Genomic DNA, 21,127 nt, shown 5'->3' with positions numbered 1-21,127 from the left:
TTATTATTATATACATATTTCACTAGAAGCTGGGGATATAGTGGAGAACAAAGCAGTTCACATTCTGGGGGCAGGGGTGACCAACAAGTGAACAAGAAAATTATCAGGGCTTCCCTGGTGGCTCAGTGGTAAAAAACCTGCCTGCCAATGCAGGAGACACAGGTTCAATCCCTGATCTGGAAGATTCCACATGCCATGGAGCAGCTAAGCCTGTGTGCCACAACTATTGAGCCTGTGCTCTAGAGCCTGGGAGCCACAACTACTGAGCCCACATGCCACAACTACTGAAGCCCAAGTGCCCTAGAGCCCGTGCTCTGCAACAAGAAAGCCACTGCAACGAGAAGCCCACACGCTGCAACTAGAGAAAGCCTGCATGCAGCAGTGAAGACCCACCACAGTCACAAATAAAGAAAAAAATAGAGAAAGAGTTCACAAGCTGGTCAACTCATGAAAAACATATCTTTTAAAATCGCCCTGAACTCTGCTTTGTTGTTGTTAGTCACTCAGTCACGCCCAACTCTTTGTGACCCCATAGACTAGCCCACCAGTCTCCTCTGTCCATGGGATTCTCCAGGCAAGAATACTGGAGGGGAAAAAAAAAAAATAATACTGGAGTGGGTTGCCATTTCCTTCTCCAGCGACTCTGCTTGGAATGAAATAAATGTATATTTTAAAAAAGAGAAAATTATCAGTTAAAATAGTATGATGTGATAGAGAGTGACAGTGGTCGGGATGGACTCTAAGGAGGGCCATTTGAGCCATATAAGACCTGAAAGATGAGAATAACAAAGTCAGCCAGGTAAGGACCAGGGAAAAGCATTCCAGATGATGGCAATGGAAAATATAAAGGCCCTATGGAGACAGAAGCTGAGCATGTTGAAGGAACAGAAAGAAGGCCAATGTGACTAGACTGCAATGAGTGAGAGAGAATGAACAAACAAGAGGTGAGTCAGGGGTCAGTGTGTGGCCTTACAGGCCCAAATAAGGATTGGGGTTGCAAAAGTACAGGGGAAAATTACTAGAGACTCTCAAGCAGCGGAGTAACATGATTTATTTTTTCTTTCTTTTTTTTTTTTTTTTATTAGTTGGAGGCTAATTACTTTACATCATTACAGTAGTTTTTGTTATACATTGATATGAATTAGCCATGGATTTACATGTACTCCCCATCCCAGTCCCCCCCCCCCCCCCCCCCCCACCGATCCCTCTGGGTCTTCCCAGTGCACCAGGCCCGAGCACTTGTCTCATGCACCCAACCTAGGCTGGTGATCTGTTTCACCCTAGATAATATACATGTTTCAATGCTGTTCTCCTGAAACATCCCACCCTCGCCTTCTCCCAGAGTCCACAAGTCTGTTCCATACATCTGAGTCTCTTTTTCTGTTTTGCATATAGGGTTATCGTTACCATCTTTCTAAAGTCCATATATATGTGTTAGTATACTGTAATGGTCTTTATCTTTCTGGCTTACTTCGCTCTGTATAATGGGCTCCAGTTTCATCCATCTCATTAGAACTGATTCAAATGAATTCTTTTTAATGGCTGAGTAGTATTCCATGGTGTATATGTACCACAGCTTCCTCATCCATTCGTCTGCTGATGGGCATCTGGGTTGCTTCCATGTCCTGGCTATTATAAACAGTGCTGCGATGAACATTGGGGTGCATGTGTCTCTTTCAGATCTGGTTTCCTTGGTGTGTATGCCCAGAAGTGGGATTGCTGGGTCATACGGCAGTTCTATTTCCAGCTTTTTAAGAAATCTCCACACTGTTTTCCATAGTGGCTGTACTAATTTGCATTCCCACCAACAGTGTAAGAGGGTTCCCTTTTCTCCACACCCTCTCCAGCATTTATTGCTTGTAGACTTCTTGGATAGCAGCCATCCTGACTGGCGTATAATGGTACCTCATTGTGGTTTTGATTTGCATTTCTCTGATAATGAGTGATGTTGAGCATCTTTTCATGTGTTTGTTAGCCATCTGTATGTCTTCCTTGGAGAAATGTCTGTTGAGTTCTTTGGCCCATTTTTTGATTGGGTCATTTATTTTTCTGGAGTTGAGCTGGAGGAGTTGCTTGTATATTTTTGAGATTAATCCTTTGTCTGTTGCTTCTTTTGCTATTATTTTCTCCCAATCTGAGGGCTGTCTTTTCACCTTGCTTATAGTTTCCTTTGTTGTGCAAAAGCTTTTAAGTTTCATTAGGTCCCATTTGTTTATTTTTGCTTTTATTTCTGAAATTCTGGGATGTGGGTCATAGAGGATCCTGCTGTGATTTATGTCGGAGAGTGTTTTGCCTATGTTCTCCTCTAGGAGTCTTATAGTTTCTGGTCTTACATTTAGATCTTTAATCCATTTTGAGTTTATTTTTGGTGTATGGTGTTAGAAAGTGTTCTAGTTTCATTCTTTTACAGGTGGTTGACCAGTTTTCCCAGCACCACTTGTTAAAGAGGTTATCTTTTTTCCATTGTATATCCTTGCCTCCTTTGTCGAAGATAAGGTGACCATAGGTTCGTGGACTTATCTCTGGGCTTTCTATTCTGTTCCATTGATCTATATTTCTGTCTTTGTGCCAGTACCATACTGTCTTGATGACTGTGGCTTTGTAGTAGAGTCTGAAGTCAGGCAGATTGATTCCTCCAGTTCCATTCTTCTTTCTCAGGATTACTTTGGCTATTCGAGGTTTTTTGTATTTCCATACAAATTGTGAAATTATTTGTTCTAGTTCTGTGAAAAATACTGTTGGTAGTTTGATAGGGATTGCATTGAATCTATAGATTACTTTGGGTAGTATAGCCATTTTGACAATATTGATTCTTCCAATCCATGAACATGGTATATTTCTCCATCTGCTTGTGTCCTCTTTGATTTCTTTCATCAGTGTTTTATAGTTTTCTATGTATAGGTCTTTTGTTTCTTTAGGTAGATATACTCCTAAGTATTTTATTCTTTTTGTTGCAATGGTGAATGGTATTGTTTCCTTAATTTCTCTTTCTGTTTTCTCATTGTTAGTGTATAGGAATGCAAGAGATTTCTGTGTGTTAATTTTATATCCTGCAACTTGACTGTATTCGTTGATTAGCTCTAGTAATTTTCTGGTAGAGTCTTTAGGGTTTTCTATGTAGAGGATCATGTCATCTGCAAACAGCGAGAGTTTCACTTCTTCTTTTCCTATCTGGATTCCTTTTACTTCTTTTTCTGCCCTGATTGCTGTGGCCAAAACTTCCAAAACTATGTTGAATAGTAGTGGTGAGAGTGGGCACCCTTGTCTTGTTCCTGATTTCAGGGGAAATGCTTTCAATTTTTCACCATTGAGGGTGATGCTTGCTGTGGGTTTGTCATATATAGCTTTTATTATGTTGAGGTATGTTCCATTCTATTCCTGCTTTCTGGAGAGTTTTAATCATAAATGGATGTTGAATTTTGTCAAAGGCTTTTTCTGCATCTATTGAGATAATCATATGGTTTTTATCTTTCAATTTGTTAATGTGGTGTATTACATTGATTGATTTGCGGATATTAAAGAATCCTTGCATTCCTGGGATAAAGCCCACTTGGTCATGATGAATGATTTTTTTAATATGTTGTTGGATTCTGTTTGCTAGAATTTTGTTAAGGATTTTTGCATCTATGTTCATCAGTGATATTGGCCTGTAGTTTTCTTTTTTTGTGGCATCTTTGTCTGGTTTTGGAATTAGGGTGATGGTGGCCTCATAGAATGAGTTTGGAAGTCTACCTTCTTCTGCAATTTTCTGGAAGAGTTTGAGTAAGATAGGTGTTAGCTCTTCTCTAAATTTTTGGTAGAATTCAGCTGTGAAGCCATCTGGTCCTGGGCTTTTGTTTGCTGGAAGATTTCTGATTACAGTTTCGATTTCCTTGCTTGTGATCGTTTTGTTAAGATCTTCTATTTCTTCCTGGTTCAGTTTTGGAAAGTTATACTTCTCTAAGAACTTGTCCATTTCTTCCAAGTTGTCCATTTTATTGGCATAGAGCTGCTGGTAGTAGTCTCTTATGATCCTTTGTATTTCAGTGTTGTCTGTTGTGATCTCTCCATTTTCATTTCTAATTTTGTTAATTTGGTTCTTCTCCCTTTGTTTCTTAATGAGTCTTGCTAATGGTTTGTCAATTTTGTTAATTTTTTCAAAAAACCAGCTTTTAGCTTTGTTAATTTTTGCTATGGTCTCTTTAGTTTCTTTTGCATTTATTTCTGCCCTAATTTTTAAGATTTCTTTCCTTCTACTAACCCTGGGGTTCTTCATTTCTTCTTCCTCTAGTTGCTTTAGGTGTAGAGTTAGGTTATTTATTTGACTTTTTTCTTGTTTCTTGAGGTAGGCCTGTAATGCTATGAATCTTCCCCTTAGCACTGCTTTTACAGTGTCCCATAGGTTTTGGGTTGTTGTGTTATCATTTTCATTCATTTCTATGCATATTTTGATTTCTTTTTTGATTTCTTCTATGATTTGTTGGTTATTCAGAAGCGTGTTGTTTAGCCTCCATATGTTTGAATTTTTAATAATTTTTTTCCTGTAATTGAGATCTAATCTTACTGCACTGTGGTCAGAAAAGATGACTGGAATGATTTCAATCTTTTTGAATTTACCAAGACTAGATTTATGGCCCAGGATGTGATCTATTCTGGAGAAGGTTCCGTGTGCACTTGAGAAAAAGGTGAAGTTGATTGTTTTGGGGTGAAACGTCCTATAGATGTCAATTAGGTCTAGCTGGTCCATTGTGTCCGTTAAAGTTTGTGTTTCCTTGTTCATTTTCTGTTTAGTTGATCTATCCATAGTTGTGAGTGGGGTATTAAAGTCTCCTACTATTATTGTGTTACTATTAATTTCCTCTTTCATACTCGTTAGCGTTTGCCTTACATATTGCGGTGCTCCTATGTTGGGTGCATATATATTTATAATTGTTATATCTTCTTCTTGGATTGATCCTTTGATCATTATGTAGTGTCCATCTTTGTCTCTTTTCACAGACTTAATTTGAAAGTCTATTTTATCTGATATGAGTATTGCGACTCCTGCTTTCTTTTGGTCTCCGTTTGCGTGGAATATTTTTTTCCAGCCCTTCACTTTTAGTCTGTATGTGTCCCTTGCTTTGAGGTGGGTCTCTTGTAGACAGCATATATAGGGGTCTTGCTTTTGTATCCATTCAGCCAGCCTTTGTCTTTTGGTTGGGGCATTCAACCCATTTACATTTAAGGTAATTATTGATAGGTATGGTCCCGTTGCCATTTATTTTGTTGTTTGGGGTTCACTTTTATACCACCTTTCTGCGTTTCCTGTCTAGAGAAGATCCTTTAGTATTTGTTGAAGAGCTGGTTTGGTGGTGGTGAATTCTCTCAGCTTTTGCTTGTCTGTAAAGCTTTTGAGTTCTCCTTCATATCTGAATGAGATCCTTGCTGGGTAGAGTAATCTAGGTTGTAGGTTATTCTCTTTCATTACTTTAAGTATGTCCTGCCATTCCCTTCTGGCCTGAAGGGTTTCTATTGATAGATCAGCTGTTATCCTTATGGGAATCCCTTTGTGTGTTATTTGTTGTTTCTCCCTTGCTGCTTTTAATATTTGTTCTTTGTGTTTGATCTTTGTTAATTTGATTAATATGTGTCTTGGGGTGTTTCGCCTTGGGTTTATCCTGTTTGGGACTCTCTGGGTTTCTTGAACTTGGTTGGCTATTTCCTTCCCCATTTTAGGGAAGTTTTCAGCAATTATCTCCTCGAGTATCTTCTCATGGCCTTTCTTTTTGTCTTCTTCTTCTGGGACTCCTATGATTCGAATGTTGGGGCGTTTCACATAGTCCCAGAGGTCCCTGAGGTTGTCCTCATTTTTTTTTGATTCTTTTTTCTTTTTTCCTCTCTGCTTCATTTATTTCCACCATTTTATCTTCTAAGTCACTTATCCTATCTTCTGTCTCTGTTATTCTACTCATGGTTCCCTCCAGAGTGTTTTTGATCTCATTTATTTCATTATTCATTTTTAATTGATTCTTTTTTATTTCTTCTAGGTCTTTATTAAACATTTCTTGCATCTTCTCAATCTTTGTCTCCAGGCTATTTATTTGTAACTCCATTTTGTTTTCAAGATTTTGGATCATTTTTATTATCATTATTCTAAATTCTTTTTCAGGTAGATTCCCTATTTCCTCCTCTTTTGTTTGACTTGGTGGGCTTTTTTCATGTTCCTTTAGCTGTTGGGTATTTCTCTGCCTTTTCATCATGTTTAGATTGCTGTGTCTGGAGTGGGCTTTCTGTATTCTCGTGGTTTGAGGTTCCTTTTTATTGTGGAGGTTTCACCCAGTGGGTGGGGTTGGACGATTGGTTTGTCAAGGTTTCCTGGTTAGGGAAGCTTGTGTCAGCGTTCTGGTGCGTGGAATTGGATTTCTTCTCTCTGGAGTGCAATGGAGTGTCCAGTAATGAGCTTTGCGATGGGTCTCTGTGTTAGGTGTGACTTTGGAGAGCCTGTATGTTGACACTCAGGTCTATGTTCCTGCGTTGCTAAAGAATTTGCGTGGTATGTCTTGTACTGGAGCTTATTGGCTCTTGGGTGGTGGTTGGTTTTGGTGTAGGTAGGAAGCTTTTGGATGGTCTCTTATTCCTTAATGTTCCGTGTGGTCAGGAGTTTTCTGGTTTTCTCAGGATTTGGGCTCAATTCTCCTGCCTCTGGATTTCAGTTTTATTCTTCTAATAGTCTCAAGGCTTCTCCAACTATACAGTACTGATAATAAAACTTCTAGGTTAATGGTGAAAAGATTCTCCACCGTGAGAGACAACCAGAGAGGTTCACAGAGTTACATGAAGAATAGGAGAGGGAGGAAGGAGATAGAGGTGAGCAGGAGGAGAAAAAGGGGACTCAAGAGGAGAGAGACAGATCTACGCAGTTATCTGTTCCCAAAGTGTTCTCTGTGGCCCAGACACCCACAAAGATTCACAGAGTTGGATTGGGAAGAGAAGGGGAATAGAGGAAGTAGAGGTGTTCTGAGGGAGAATAACAAAGATTGAAAATCTAGTGTAGAGGTTAGACTCTTTGAAATACAATATTTAAAAACAAAAACACAAAAAAATTTAGAACTGTATATGAAGTTCAGTTTAAAAATAGGGTTTCTCTCTCTCTTTTTTTTTTTTTTTTGTGGCTATAGTGAAATGAAAATGAAAGTTAAGGAATAATAGAGGAGTATTAGAGGACTCTAAAAGGAAATAGGAGAGAAAAACAAGAAAAAGAAAAAAAAAAAGAAAAGAAAAAAAAAAATTTTTTTTTTTTTCCCAAATAAAAAAATCGTAAAAATATATGAAAATGAAAGTTGAGGAGTAATGGGGGAGTAATAGGGAATTATAAAAGAAAATGAAAGAGAAAAAATAAAAAATTTAAAAAAAAAGAAAAAAAGGGAAAGAAAAAAAAATTTTTTTTTTTTTAATTAAAAAAAAAATGTACATATATATCTAGGAATTTCTCTGAGGTTGTTGCGGTCAGCGTAGGTTCAGTTCAATTTCAGATAGCTCCTCTTTCCAGCTTACACTTCTCGATATCTGTAGGCCCCTTCCCGTGTAGCCGGTGTTACCTTCAGGGATTTTAATCTGTTGCACCAGTCCTTTCTGAAGCGGTTCCCTTTGTTTATTTGGCTTCTGTTTGCTGTCTCTTTGGTGTCTAATTTCCGCCCTGACACAGGCGGGCGGAGGTGATCTCTTATTTAGGTTCTCTAGTTCAGTTCAGTCCTGCTACAGGGAGGGCGGGGCGCTGCAGACAGATACCGCTCTGTGTGGATAGCGCTCACCGTGTTCCGGCCACACTGGGTTTGCCCCGCTCACGGGTGTCTGTGCTTTCGCCGTCTACACTGCTCAGGCTCCCGGCTGCTCTATATGGAGCGGGCCCTGCGTTGAATGCGGTTCCAGTTTTCGGGTACTCCACAAAAGCGCAGATTCGGTTGCTCCTGCGTTTTGTGCCTTCCCCGGCCTGAGCGGTTCAGGCAGCCAGAGGCTTGGGCGCACTCTCCCGGGTGCAGTACGCCTTATCCCTCCGCGGCGAGCGGCCCAGGCAGCCAGAGGCTTGGGCGTATTCTCCCTAGGTGCGGCGCGCCTTTTCCCTCCGCGGCGAGCGGCCCAGGCAGCCAGAGGCTTGGGCGTACTCTCCCGGGTGCGGCGCGCCTTTTCCCTCCGCGGCGAGCGGCCCAGGCAGCCAGAGGCTTGGGCGTATTCTCCTGATTTATGTTTTAAAATCATTCTTGCTGCTATATGGAGAATGGTTTATTGTTGAGAGGCAAGAAGAGAAGCAGGGAGAGCAAGGAGGAGACTAGTGTAGTAGCTCAGGTGAGAGATGAGAGTGGTTGGACTGGGGTAGTAGAGAAAGAGTTAGAAAAAGTGAATGGAGCAGTGTTTTGGAGGTTTTGTTATCAGTACTAGCTGATAGACTGTGAGAAGTGAGGCAAAGAGGGAAATCAAGGGCAACTTCTTGATTTGTGGTCAAATAACTTGGATGAATTGAAGTGCAGTTTATTGAGATGAGGAGGAACCCCATTCAGGAGATAGCCAAGTGCTCTGTTTTGTCATGTTATGTTTGAAGTGCTTATTGGCTATTGAAGTGGAGATGTCAACTAGGCAGTTGAGTGTGTAGTCAGGTGGGGAGGTCCAGCTAGAGATAGAAATTTGGGAGTTTTCAGCACATCAGTGTTATTTAAAGAGATGTTATCCATGAGACAGGCTGAGACTCCCAAAGATGTAAGTGTAAATAGCAAAGAAAATAGGTCCAGAGATTGAATCCTGGTGCATTCCATCTTTAAATGGTCAAGAGATGAGGAGAAATCAGCATGGAAGACTGAATAGAAATGGCTAGTCAAGTCGAAGGAAAACAGAAATATCCTGACAGCTAAGAGAAGTAGGTGTTTTATATCAGACAGGGGCCGGTTAGAAAACAGAAGCCACACTCAGAATTGTAAACAGGAAAATTTAGCATGAGGAATTGCTTACTTAAGTGAGAACTATTCTTCCTGGGAAGAGCTGAGAAGCCAAGGAGGTGATGGTTAATTAACCCAGAAATTTAGCAACAGCAGAAAGCTGCTTCTCCTCTTAGTTCAGTTCAGTTCAGTCACTCAGTCATGTCTGACTCTTTGCAACCCCATGGACTGCAACATGCCAGGCTTCCCTGTCCATCACCAACTCCCGGAGCTTGCTCAAACTCATGTCCATTGAGTTGGTGATGCCATCTGACTTCACCTCTACTGGAGGTAAAAGTGATGTCGCTCAAGTCCAAGATCAGGGACCACACAGCCGAAGCAGGAAGGCTAGCCCTGCAGGAGTTTTGTCCATGGAGGGAGGGCCTATCCCATGGGAACCATAGAAGATGTACAGTCACCACTAGAGATGACATTCCAAACAGAGGGAAAGGAAGGGGAATACCTTCCCTTCTCCATTTCTCCTGCTCTTTAATCTTAAGCCATTGATTCTCATTAGCCAAATGTATCAGAAAGTCAGAGGGACAGGGTGGCTGGGAAATGTCTGTTCTATGCAGCAGAGCAGGAGAAGAGGGAATGGCTCTGAGAGCAAACAGGCAAATGACCACCACATGTAAGTAAGATGATGACTTGGAAATGGCTATGGCATTTAGCGATATGGAGGCCATTGGAGCAGGAGGTCATTGGAGGTCTTGACAAGAGCAGTTCAGTGGAGTGGTATGAGCAAAAGCCTGGAGGAGTGAGTTCCAGAGACTAGAAGAGGGATTGGAAGCCGTGAATACAGACAACTTTTTTTAGTTTTGCTATAAAAGGAAAAGAAAGAATTGGGAATATATGAAGTGGGAAATAAGGTTGACAGTAGGTATTCTCAAGAGGGAGAAATAACAGCATATTTGAATGGTGATGAGGAAAAAGCCAAGACAGAAATAAAAGTTGATAATGTAGGAAAGAGAAGAATTACTGGAGTGATGTACTTGAGTAGGCAGGAGGGGATAAGATCCAGTGCAGAAGTGGCATAAAAATAGGATTTGGAGAAAGTCATTCATAAATTTAGAACAGGCCTTAAACATCACGTGCTCTAATGTCCCACATGCAGGGATTCAGACACATATTGGTCCAGGCTTTGCTTGAAAGTCTCCAGTGAGGGTAAACTTACAATTTCCCAAAGCAGCCATTACCATTTTAAGACAAATATAGTTGTTAGAAAAATATTCCCCTTTCAAAACAATCAGATTCAATTAATGCCTTGTTCTGAATTGGGTTTTGATTTGGACAAACCAGCTATAAGGGTCATTTGGGTGTCAATTGGGAAAATATAAATATGTGGTATTAGATGAGATGAAAATTTATTAAAATGGTGGAGATTGTTGGCTGAAAAAAAGTTTGCAGAACAATGTGGAGAGTGAACTTATTTGGTGTATTATATATTCATGTGTACTCACATACATATGCACATAAACAGAGATCGGAAAGTGTATGTATGCATTAAGATATTAACAGTGGTGATCCTGGGTAATGAGTATATGTCATTGAGTTCTAGTAGAACTTAAGTAAATAGATCTTACACTGTTTTAGGGAATAGAAACAGATAACTTTTCCCAATTTTTGATATGAAAATAGGATAACTGATACCAAACCTGACCGTGATACAGGAGAAAGAAATATATGGGCCAATCTCACTTGCAAACAGATATAAAAATCCTGAGTATAGTTCTAAAAGTTCTAAATAAAATATTAACAGATAGGATCCAGATGAAATTCTAGAGGCAATTTCATTAATGTCAGGAACAAATCTAGGATGCTTGCCATCACTGCTATTACTCAATATTATTCTGGAAGTTCTACCTCACTGAATAAAATCAGAAAATTGAGAGAGGGGCTTCCCTGGTGGCACAGTGGATAGGAATCTGCCTGCCAATCAGGGAACATAGGTTCCATCTCTGGTCTGGAAAGATCCCACATGCCGCAGAGCAACTAAACCTGTGTGCCACAACTACTGAGCCCAGGCACCTAGAGTCTGGATATTTCTTAGTTATGATAAAAAGGTATGTGTAAAAAAAAATCTTACACCAAGTATCATACTTAAAATCTTGCCTCCTAAAACTGGAAATGAGAGAGGGATTCCCCATATTACCATTGTGTTGGGAATCCTAGGCAGTGCAATAAGAGAAGGAATAAAAACAAAAAGTTTAAAGACTTGGAAAGGAAGAAACAACACTGTCATTGTTAGTAGAAGACAGGATTGTGTACATAGAATATCCAAAAGAATTGAAGGATAAGCATTTGAATTGATAAATGAATTTAGAAAGGTTGCTGAACATGTGGAAAACATTGAAAATCAATTGTATTTCTGTATATGGTCAACAAACAGTTGGAAACTTCAAAAATATAATGTTAAGTCATTGCAATAGCATAAAAAGTACCTGGGGATAAATCTAGAAAAACATATGCAAGGCCTTGACATAGAAAACTATAACAGATTATCGAGAAAAATGAAAACCTAAATCAATGGAGTGATATACTGTGTTTACAAACTGGAAGATTCAATATGTTTAAGGTGTCAATTCTCTGAAAACTGATTTATAGATTCAATGAAACCCCATTCAGAAATCCCAGGGTTTGTATATGTGTGCATAAGTGCAGGAGAACTGACAAGCTACTTTAAATTATATGGAAATAAAAAGGTCCAAGAATGGCCAAAGCACTCTTGAAGAACTAGTGGGAAGACTTATTCTACTAGATATTATCTTATTATATAGTGAAAATAATTAAAACAGCAAATAGGCAGTGATAGGCAAATAGATCAATGAAATGGAATAGAATGTCCAGAAACATCTGGACATATCCTGCACAGATGTAACAGATATACAACAAAGGTGCCACTAGGAAAGGATTAAAAAAAAAACTTTGCTGGGACAACTGTCTATCCATATGGCAAAAATAAAAGTTGACCACTCCCTTATATCATCCACAGAATCAATTCTAGGTAAATCATAGATCTAAATGTGCAAAGTAAAATATAAAACTTCTAGAAAATAATACAGCAAAATATTTTCATTGTCTTTGGGAAATGAAGGCCCTTCTAAAACACAAAAATACTACTAATAAAAGATGGATACACTTGATGGCATTAAAATTAAGAGTTTGTGTCATTAACAGAGTGAAAAAGCAAGCCACAGAATAGTGTTAGTCTCTCAGTTGTGTCCGACTCTTTGCGATCCCATGGACTGTAGCCCGCCAGGCTCCTCTGTCCATGGGATTTTTCAGGCAAGAATAGTGGAGTGGGTTGCCATTTCCTTCTCCAGGGGATCTTCCTGACCCAGGGATTGAACCAGGTCTCCCACATTGCGGGCAGATTCTTTACTGTCTGAGCCAGTGGGAAGCAATACAGAAAAGTATATACAGAAGTAATACAGTAAGTGATACAGAAAAGTATATATAGAAACTCATAGCCAAAATATCTAAAGAACTACAAATCATCTTTTAGATAATAGAGAGCTTGACTTTTGACTCTTTGGGCACCAGTGCAGTCCCCAGATCCCCAAAGGAAGGCAAAGCCACTTATTCTTTTTTTTTGGGCGGGGGTGCTTGAGGCTTGCAGGATCTTAGTTCCAGACCTGAGGTGGAACCTGTGCCCTTGGCAGTGTAAGCTCAGAGTCCTAATCACTGGACTACCAAGGAAGTCCCAAGGCCACTTATTCTTTTTGCCTCTGAAGGCAGAGCCAGAGTCAGGGAGGGAGGTGGGAAAGTGGGACTTTGAAAGAGAATTTGCTGTCTAAAGACCCTAATTGAAAAGATTTTTTTCTCTCAGAAGGACTAGAGAGGGGGGGTTGATTTTATTTTATTTATTTATTTTTTAAAATTTACTTATTTAATTGGAGGCTAATTACTTTACAATATTGTGGTGGTTTTTGCCATACATTGACATGAATCAGCCATGGGTGTACATGTGTCCCCCATCCTGAACCCCCCTCCCACCTCCCTCCCCATCTCAAAGATCAATTCTTAATTTCAGCTTGCTCCTGCTGGCTCAGCCCTGATTCCAGATTGAAGAGGAGGAGGAGTTTCAAGGAAGCCCCTGTTTATCCTCCCAGGCCTTGAGGTTGGGGGTGGAGTGGGGAATCCAGGCCTGAGAATCCAGTGAGGCCTTTGGAATGGAGCTGGAGAGAGAGGGAGTTATTAATAGGCATTCCTGTGGGACCTCCCCTGCCTCCCCTGTGAGGCCCAGCAGGGTTTGGAGGGCTGCCACGCTGGCAGCTGGTTTGGCTCTCCCGCTCCTAGGCACCAGACACAGTCTTCACTCCTTGTTCATTCGTTCTGACCTCAGCTCCTGCTATGACCGCCCCCTCTCAGCTCACTCCCTCCTGCCCTGGAGGTCTTCTCCCTGACCCTCAGACAAGTCAGACACATTCCTCCCTGAGGCCTTTGCATTTGCTGTTCCCCTGCCTCGAACACTTTTCCTTCAGGTATCTGCATGGCCCATCCCCTGCCCTGTTTCTGGTCTTGACTTAGGTGTCATTTTCTCAGAGAAGTCTTTGTTGCCCATTCTATCTAAAATTTCATTACCCGCCCCCCAATACTTCCTATCTTCCTTCCTTGATTTCCTTTTCCCTTAAGACTGTGTGTATTTTATTTACTTATTTATTTATTTTTGGCTGTGCTGGGCCTTTGTTACTATGTGGGCTACTCTCCAGTTACAGTGTACGGGCTTCTCACTGCAGTGGCTTCTCTTGTTGTGGAGCACGGGCTCTAGGGCGTGGGCTCAGTAGTTGTGGCACATGGGCTTAGTTGCTCCTTGACATGTGGGATCTTCCTGGACCAGGGATTGAATCCATGTCTCCTGCATTGGCAGGCAGATTCTTCACCACTGAGCCACCAGGGAAGCCCTCCTGCATATTTTTGTTGCTCTTTTTTTTTTTTTTTTTTACTGTCCGGCACTCCCACAGTGAGGACAGGGATGTTTTTTGGGGGGTCACTGTTGTATCTCAGAGCCTAGTAGTTCCTGGTAATGTAGGAGATGCTCAGTAAATACTGGTTGAATGAATGAATCAAGCGCTTATTGAGTGCTGACTAGGTCCCCGCCTGTGCTGGGTGCTGAGGGTATGATTGAGAAAGATGCAGGCCTTGGCTCCTCAGGGAATTTGCTGTCTCTTCAAGGAAAGAGCAACAAGGAAGCAGGTCTGTTGGGAGCCCCCACTGTGAGACCCCAGACAGGAGGAAGAACCCTTGCTTGGTTCCTGCACTCCTGCAGTTTCTGATGGGAGCCCCACTCACAGCGGTTTGGTTTCCAGGCTTCAGAGTAGGGGCCGAACAGGAGACTGCACCACCAGAAATGGGTCCCTGCCTTTTGTTTGGCTTCTTTGAAGCTGGGCCTGAGAAAGGAGTCCCTGTAACCTATTGGCTGCTGCACTGGAGCCCCGCCACTGGGCCCTCTGCAGCAGTGTCACGGCATCCCCACCCTGACCGAGGGACTCGTCACCATGTGCTGTAATCACCCATTGACCGCCCTGGGGCCACGCTAGAAGGTAAGCACAGGGAAGGGGCAGGGGCCAGGTCTGTGCTGCACACGGCTCTAACCTCTCTTGCTGTCTACTAGCCCAGGCCCTGGACCACACTCGCCAAGGAGCACGGGCACTGCGGGCCAGACTGCCCTAGTTTGAATCCCAGCTCTGCCACTTACCACCTGTATAATCTGGGGCAAGTGACTTAATATTGCTTGTGCTTCAGACTTTCCATCTGGAAAATGGAGACAATAGCAATACCCCCCTCATGGGATTATGAGAATGAAGTGGGTTAATATTGAAAGTGCTTGGAACAGCACCTTTCACATGGTAAGTGCCTGATAAATAGACACATGCTAAATACTAGCTATTGCTTGAATGAATGAACTGCAGTGATGGTCACCCCAACCTGTGCTGAGCTTAAACGTGGATCCCACATGTCTCTAGCTCTGGGACAGCTCAAATTGACTGAATTTCTGGTAATGGTGTTAGGGAAATTTTAAAACAAAGTAGTCTTGTTTAGGCTTCAGAGACAAAGCAGAGCAGGCCTCTGACCTTGCTTCTAACCTGCCTGGACACTGCCTTGACTGGGAGTGACTGCCTGCTGTGAGTGCAAGACTCACAGCACCATAGATAAGATGGGGGAGAAATCTTGAGATTGTTGAGCCCCTGGAGGGGCCTGGCCAACCAAGCCCCAGGCTTAGCTGCATTCCAAGTTTTACAAAACAAAACAAAACAAACAGCATTAACAGGAAACCAGGCTTGCAATTTGGTCACAGATTGATGATGATATCAGTTTGCGTCTGTCCTGGGATTATAAGCAGGAACTCTGAACCGCGATCTTTGAAGTCTTACTCATTGAGCAGACATGCTGCCTAGGACCCTTTTCCCAATTGGACTCCAGATGTGCTGTGACACGGGAGCTGTTTAAGTCTGGATGTTGGTCAAAACCCAATTTGGTGATGTATTCTCTGCTCTTTCTATTTCTCTTTTCTTTTAATGTTAGTATGTTGAAAGTAAGCTAGATAATTCTCTAATAAATATCTGTATTATTTATTTGTATATAACGAGTCACTTCTTTTTTTCCTTTTTAGTCACTTATTTTGTTAACAAATCCTTTGAACCTGAGACACAAGTGAAAACTTTCACAAAACAAATGGAGACCAAACCACACCACCCAGGCTGGCCACCCTCAGAGCAGGTTTCTGTCTGTGTCCTCTTGTATCCTTTCCTGACTTGATCTCCATTTCCACCCTGTAGCAGTGCTTGTGGCACCCTTGGGGTCCCTAGTTTTCATCTGCTCTGCCAGGGAGCTTCATTTCCCTCCATCTCTGTTTTTGCATTTGGGGCAGGGTGCCCTGATCCCTTTGGGAAAAAGCTTAGCACTTTCTTATTGTCTGCAGGCCAGGGCTGGGTTAGCCCACCAGAAACCTCATCCTGGTGCAAGAGATGGCCCTGGGCATGGTAGTGGGGATATGTGAGGTTGCAAGGTCAGGTTACAGAGCCAGAGCATCCTGAACTTCAGCCGTGAGAGAACCCTTGAAGTTTGAGACACATGCATGCTCTCTCCCGGAGGAAACTGGGGGCCTGCTGAGCCAGGTGAGGGTCTGGGCCAAGTTGCTTCCTTGCGGTGGACTAGCCTACCACAGAGGTTCTTAACCTGGGCTCCACAGAGTTCAGGCTGAACTTCAGAGAGTCCTTGAATTCTTTGAAAGAAATATGTTGTGTGTATATGTAAGCAGGTGGGCATTTTTCTGTGGAGAGGATTCATTAGTTTCACTAGGTTTTCAGAGAGGCCCAAGAAGACACAACAGTTAGAAATCACTGGTCTAGGGGAGTTCCCTGGTGGTCCAGTGGCTAAGACTCCACACTCCCAATGCAGGGGGCCCAGGTTCCATCTCTGGTCAGGGAACTAGATTTCCCATGCTACTGAACCGGAGCAGGATGCTATGGTCCTTGCCCCACCCCCACCATGTCTTTTGTCAGGCAGACCAAAACTAAAGTTTTGTGGAAAACTTTAGTCAAAAAATAAGTTTAATCAGAGAAGTGAGAAATGCTGAAACAAAGGAAAACAGTCAAAGGAGACTAAATAATAATAATGTAGTCATTAAGTATAGTCAAGGACCTTTAGTCTTTCTCAAGGGCTATAGATAATATTCTGAGCCATATCCTGTGAGCTGTCTTATAGATACTGAAACACCAGGTGGAGAAGTTAACTACATGATGACCAGACTGTACCCAGGACATGAGCTGCCACAATTCTCAAAGAAATGGGAACAAATGGACCCTGGAACTGAAGATTAACTGTACCTAAAACAACCAAGATGATGCTGGTCAGACCACTGATGACCAATTTGAAGATGACTGTTAGAGATGACTGTGCTGTTTCTGCATGTAGCCCCCCCCCCCAACTCTGTCTATAAAAGCTCTCACCCCCTGCTTGTTGGGGTGGGGTTTGGCCTTTGGACAGATGTCTGCCACCCTCCCCCCCAGTTGCTGCCATCTGAAATAAAGCAAACTTTCCTTTCCACCAACCTGGCCTGTTTATTGGCTTTTGAGCAGCAAGCAGCCAGAACCCACATACATATCTTTCCGTAACACTACAAGAAAGATCAAAGACCCACATGCTCCAACAAAGACCCAGTTCAGTTCAGTCACTCAGTTGTATCCAGCTCTTTGCAACCCCATGGACTGCAGCATGCCAGGCTTCCCTGTCCATTACCAACTCCCAGAGCTTGCTCAAACTCATGTCCATTGAATCGGTGATGCCATCCAACCATCTCATCCTCTGTCGTCCCCTTCTCTTCCTGCCTTCAGTCTTTCCCAGCATCAGGGTCTTTTCCAATGAGTCAGCTCTTTGCATCAGGTGGCCAAAGTATTGGAGCTTCAGCTTCAGCATCAGTCCTTTCAATGAACACTCAGGACTGATTTCCTTTAGGATGAATTGGTTGGATCTCCTTGCAGTCCAAGGGACTCTTAAGAGGCTTCTCCAACACCACAGTTCAAAAGCACCAATTCTTTGGTGCTCAGCTTTCTTTACCGTCCAACTCTCACATCCACACATGACTACTGGAAAAACCATAGCCTTGACTAGATGAACCTTTGTCAGCAAAGTAATATCTCTGCTTTTTAATATGCTGTCTAGGTTGGTCATAGCTTTTCTTCCAAGGAGCAAGTGTCTTTTAATTTCATGGCTTCAGTCACCATCTACAGTGATTTTGGAGCCCAAGAAAATAAAATCTGTCACTTTCCATTGTTTCCCCTTCTATTTGCCATGAAGTGATAGGACCGGATGCCATGATCTTAGTTTTTTGAATGTTGAGTTTTAAAGCCAGCTTTTTCACTCTCCTCTTTCACTTTCATCAAGAGGCTCTTTAGTCAGCTCGGGCGGCGGGAGGAGAGGCAGAGGTCAGGCTACTCAGCTTCGTGAAGGCTCTCGGCGCGGCGCGGCGCGGCCCTCAGGCACCCGGCTCTCGCCCGCCCCGCCGCCACGATGCCCAAGAGGAAGGTCAGCTCCGCCGAGGGGCGGCGAAGGAGGAGCCCAAGAGGAGATCGGCGAGGTTGTCAGCTAAACCGGCTCCTGCAAAAGTGGAAACGAAGCCAAAAAAGGCGGCGGGAAAGGATAAATCTTCAGACAAAAAAGTGCAAACAAAAGGGAAAAGAGGAGCAAAGGGAAAACAGGCGGAAGTGGCCAACCAAGAGACTAAAGAAGACTTGCCTGCAGAAAATGGAGAGACTAAAAACGAGGAGAGCCCAGCCTCTGATGAAGCAGAAGAGAAAGAAGCCAAGTCTGATTAATAACCACACACTCAGTCCTGTCAGTGGTCCCTGTTTCCCTTCTTGTACAATCCAGAGGAATATTTTTATCAACTATTTTGTAAATGCAAGTTTTTTAGTAGCTCTAGAAACATTTTTAAAAAGGAGGGAATCCCACCTCATCCCATTTTTTAAGTGTAAATGCTTTTTTTTAAGAGGTGAAATCATTTGCTGGTTGTTATTTTTTTGGTACAACCAGAAAATAGTGGGATATTGAATATGGGAGGCTTTGATTGTCTTGGGTGTCAGCTTAACATTCCATAGATGGGGGTAGCTTTTATATCCTATAATACAAAGCATACTAAATGGCAGTTTGGAGTCAGTTGTGCATTTAATGTCTTGAACACTTTAAATTACTTCTCTTCCCATATTGTTTTGGTAGTATTATTTCCTACAGCAAACCACTTTTGATCTTGGCTCTCCTGGTCAGAATTTTGTGCACTATACTATAACATCTTTGGTCGTGGTAGTCCAGTTTTCCTAGTAACTTGGTTAATGTGCTGTGAACAATTGACAGTTTGGGTATGTAGTGTATATGATATTAAATTGTGAATCAGTGGGACTTATGATGTAACAACATATCAATATTTGAAGATATTGGTACTTGATATCCTGTTAAGGAAAGTTTGCTCCAAATTTTAAGCTGGAAAGTCACTGGAATAACTGTTAAGAATCACAACTACATGATATTTTAGATTTCTGGTATGTATGTGAAGAATTGTGTACAAATTGAAATGTCTGTGTAGTGATCCTCAAAACAACCAATAAAATCTCAGTTATAAAAGAAAAAAAGAGGCTCTTTAGTTCTTCTTCACTTTCTGCCATAAAGGTGGTGTCATCTGCATATCTGAGGTTATTGATATTTCTTCTGGCAATCTTGATTCCAGCTTGTGCTTCATCCAGTCCAGCATTTCACATGATGTACTCTGCATATAAGTTAAATAAACAGGATGACAATATACAGCCTTGACGTACTCCTTTCCCAATTTGGAACCAGTCTGTTGTTCCATGTCCGGTTCTAACTGTTGCTTCTTGACCTGCATACAGATTTCTCAGGAGGCAGGTCAGGTGGTCTGGTATTCCCATCTCTTGAAGAATTTTCCACAGTTTGTTGTGATCCACACAGTCAAAGGCTTTAATGTAGTCAATGAAGCAGAAGTTTTTCTGGAATTCTCTTGCTTTTCCTATGATCCAGTGGATGTTGGCAATTTGATTCTGGTTCCTCTGCCTTTTCTAAATCCAGCTTGAACATCTGGAAGTTCTCAGTTCACATACTGTTGAAGCCTGGCTTGGAGAATTTTGAGCATTACTTTGCTAGCATGTGAGATGAGTACAATTGTGTGGTAGTTTAAACATTCTTTGGCATTGCCTTTCTTTGGGATTGGAATGAAAACTGACATTTTCCAGTCCTATGACCACTGCTGAGTTTTCCAAATTTGCTGGCATATTGAATGCAACACTTTCACAGCATCATCTTTTAGGATTTGGAATAGCTCAGCTGGAATTCCATCACCTCCACTAGCTTTGTTCATAGGTGATGCTTCCTAAGGCCCACTTGACTTCACATTCCAGGATGTCTGGCTCTAGGTGAGTGATCACACCAGTTGTGGTTATCTGGGTCATTAAGATCTTTTTTGTATAGTTCTTCTGTGTATTCTTGCCATCTCTTCTTAATATCTTCTGCTTCTGTTAGGTCCATACCGTTTCTGTCCTTTATTGTGCCCATCTTTGCATGAAATGTTCCCTTGGTATCTCTAATTTTCTTGAAGCGATCTCTAGTCTTTCCCATTCTATTGTTTTCCTCTATTTCTTTGCACTGATCACTTAGGAAGGCTTTCTTATCTCTCCTTGCTATTCTTTGGAATTCTGCATTCAGATGGATATATCTTTCCTTTTCTCCTTTGCCTTTAGTGTCTCTTCTTTTCTCAGCTATTTGTAAGGCCTCCTCAGACAACCATTTTGCCTTTTTGCATTTCTTTTTCTTGGGGATAGTCTTGATCACTGTCTCCTGTACAATGTCACAAACCTCCATCCATAGTTCTTCAGGCACTCTATCAAATCTAATCCCTTGAATCTATTTGTATAATTGTAAGGGATTTGACTTCCAGGTCATACCTGAATGGTCTAGTGGTTTTCCCTACTTTCTTCAATTTAAGTCTGAATTTGGCAATAAGGAGTTCATGATCTGAGCCACAGTCAACTCCCAGTCTTGTTTTTGCTAACTGTATAGAGCTTCTCTATCTTTGGCTGCAAAGAATATAATCAATCTGATTTCAGTATTGACCATCTGGTGATGTACATGTGTAGAGTCATCTCTTATGTTATTGGAAGAGGGTGTCTGTTATGACCAGTGCATTCTCTTGGCAAAACTCTTAACCTTTGCTCTGCTTCATTTTGTACTCCAAGGCCAAACAAGGCCCGGTATCTCTTGACTTCCTACTTTTGCATTCCAGTCCCCTATGATGAAAAGGACATTTTTTTTTTTTTGGTGTTAGTTCTAGAAGGTCTTGTAGGTCATCATAGAACTGTTCAACTTCAGCTTCTTTGGCATTAGTGGTTGGGGCATAGACTTGGATTACTGTGATATTGAATGATTTGCCTTGGAAATGAACAGAGATCATTCTGTTGTTTTTGAGATTGTACCCAAGTACTGCATTTCAGACTCTTTTGTTGACTATGAGGGCTACTCCATTTCTTCTAAGGGATTCTTGCCCACAGTAGTAGATATAATGGTCATCTGAATTAAATTTGCCCATTCCAGTCCATTTTAGTTCACTGATTCCTAAAATGTCAATGTTCACTCTTGCCATCTCCTGTTTGACCACTTCCAATTTGCCTTGATTCATGGACCTAACATTCCAGGTTCCT

At 41.8% G+C, this 21,127-nt stretch overlaps 1 pseudogene; it reads left to right on the top strand.

Moving 5' to 3' along the window:
- The first annotated feature begins 17,921 nt into the window (after positions 1-17,921).
- Positions 17,922-18,821, top strand: LOC110133879 (non-histone chromosomal protein HMG-14 pseudogene; annotated as a pseudogene).
- Positions 18,822-21,127: the final 2,306 nt, after the last annotated feature.

Source organism: Odocoileus virginianus, unplaced genomic scaffold (genome assembly GCF_023699985.2).
Source record: "Odocoileus virginianus isolate 20LAN1187 ecotype Illinois unplaced genomic scaffold, Ovbor_1.2 Unplaced_Scaffold_20, whole genome shotgun sequence".
NCBI lineage: Eukaryota > Metazoa > Chordata > Mammalia > Artiodactyla > Cervidae > Odocoileus > Odocoileus virginianus.
Note: the sequence above shows the minus strand (reverse complement) of the source record. Positions and strands in the feature narration are given on the sequence as shown.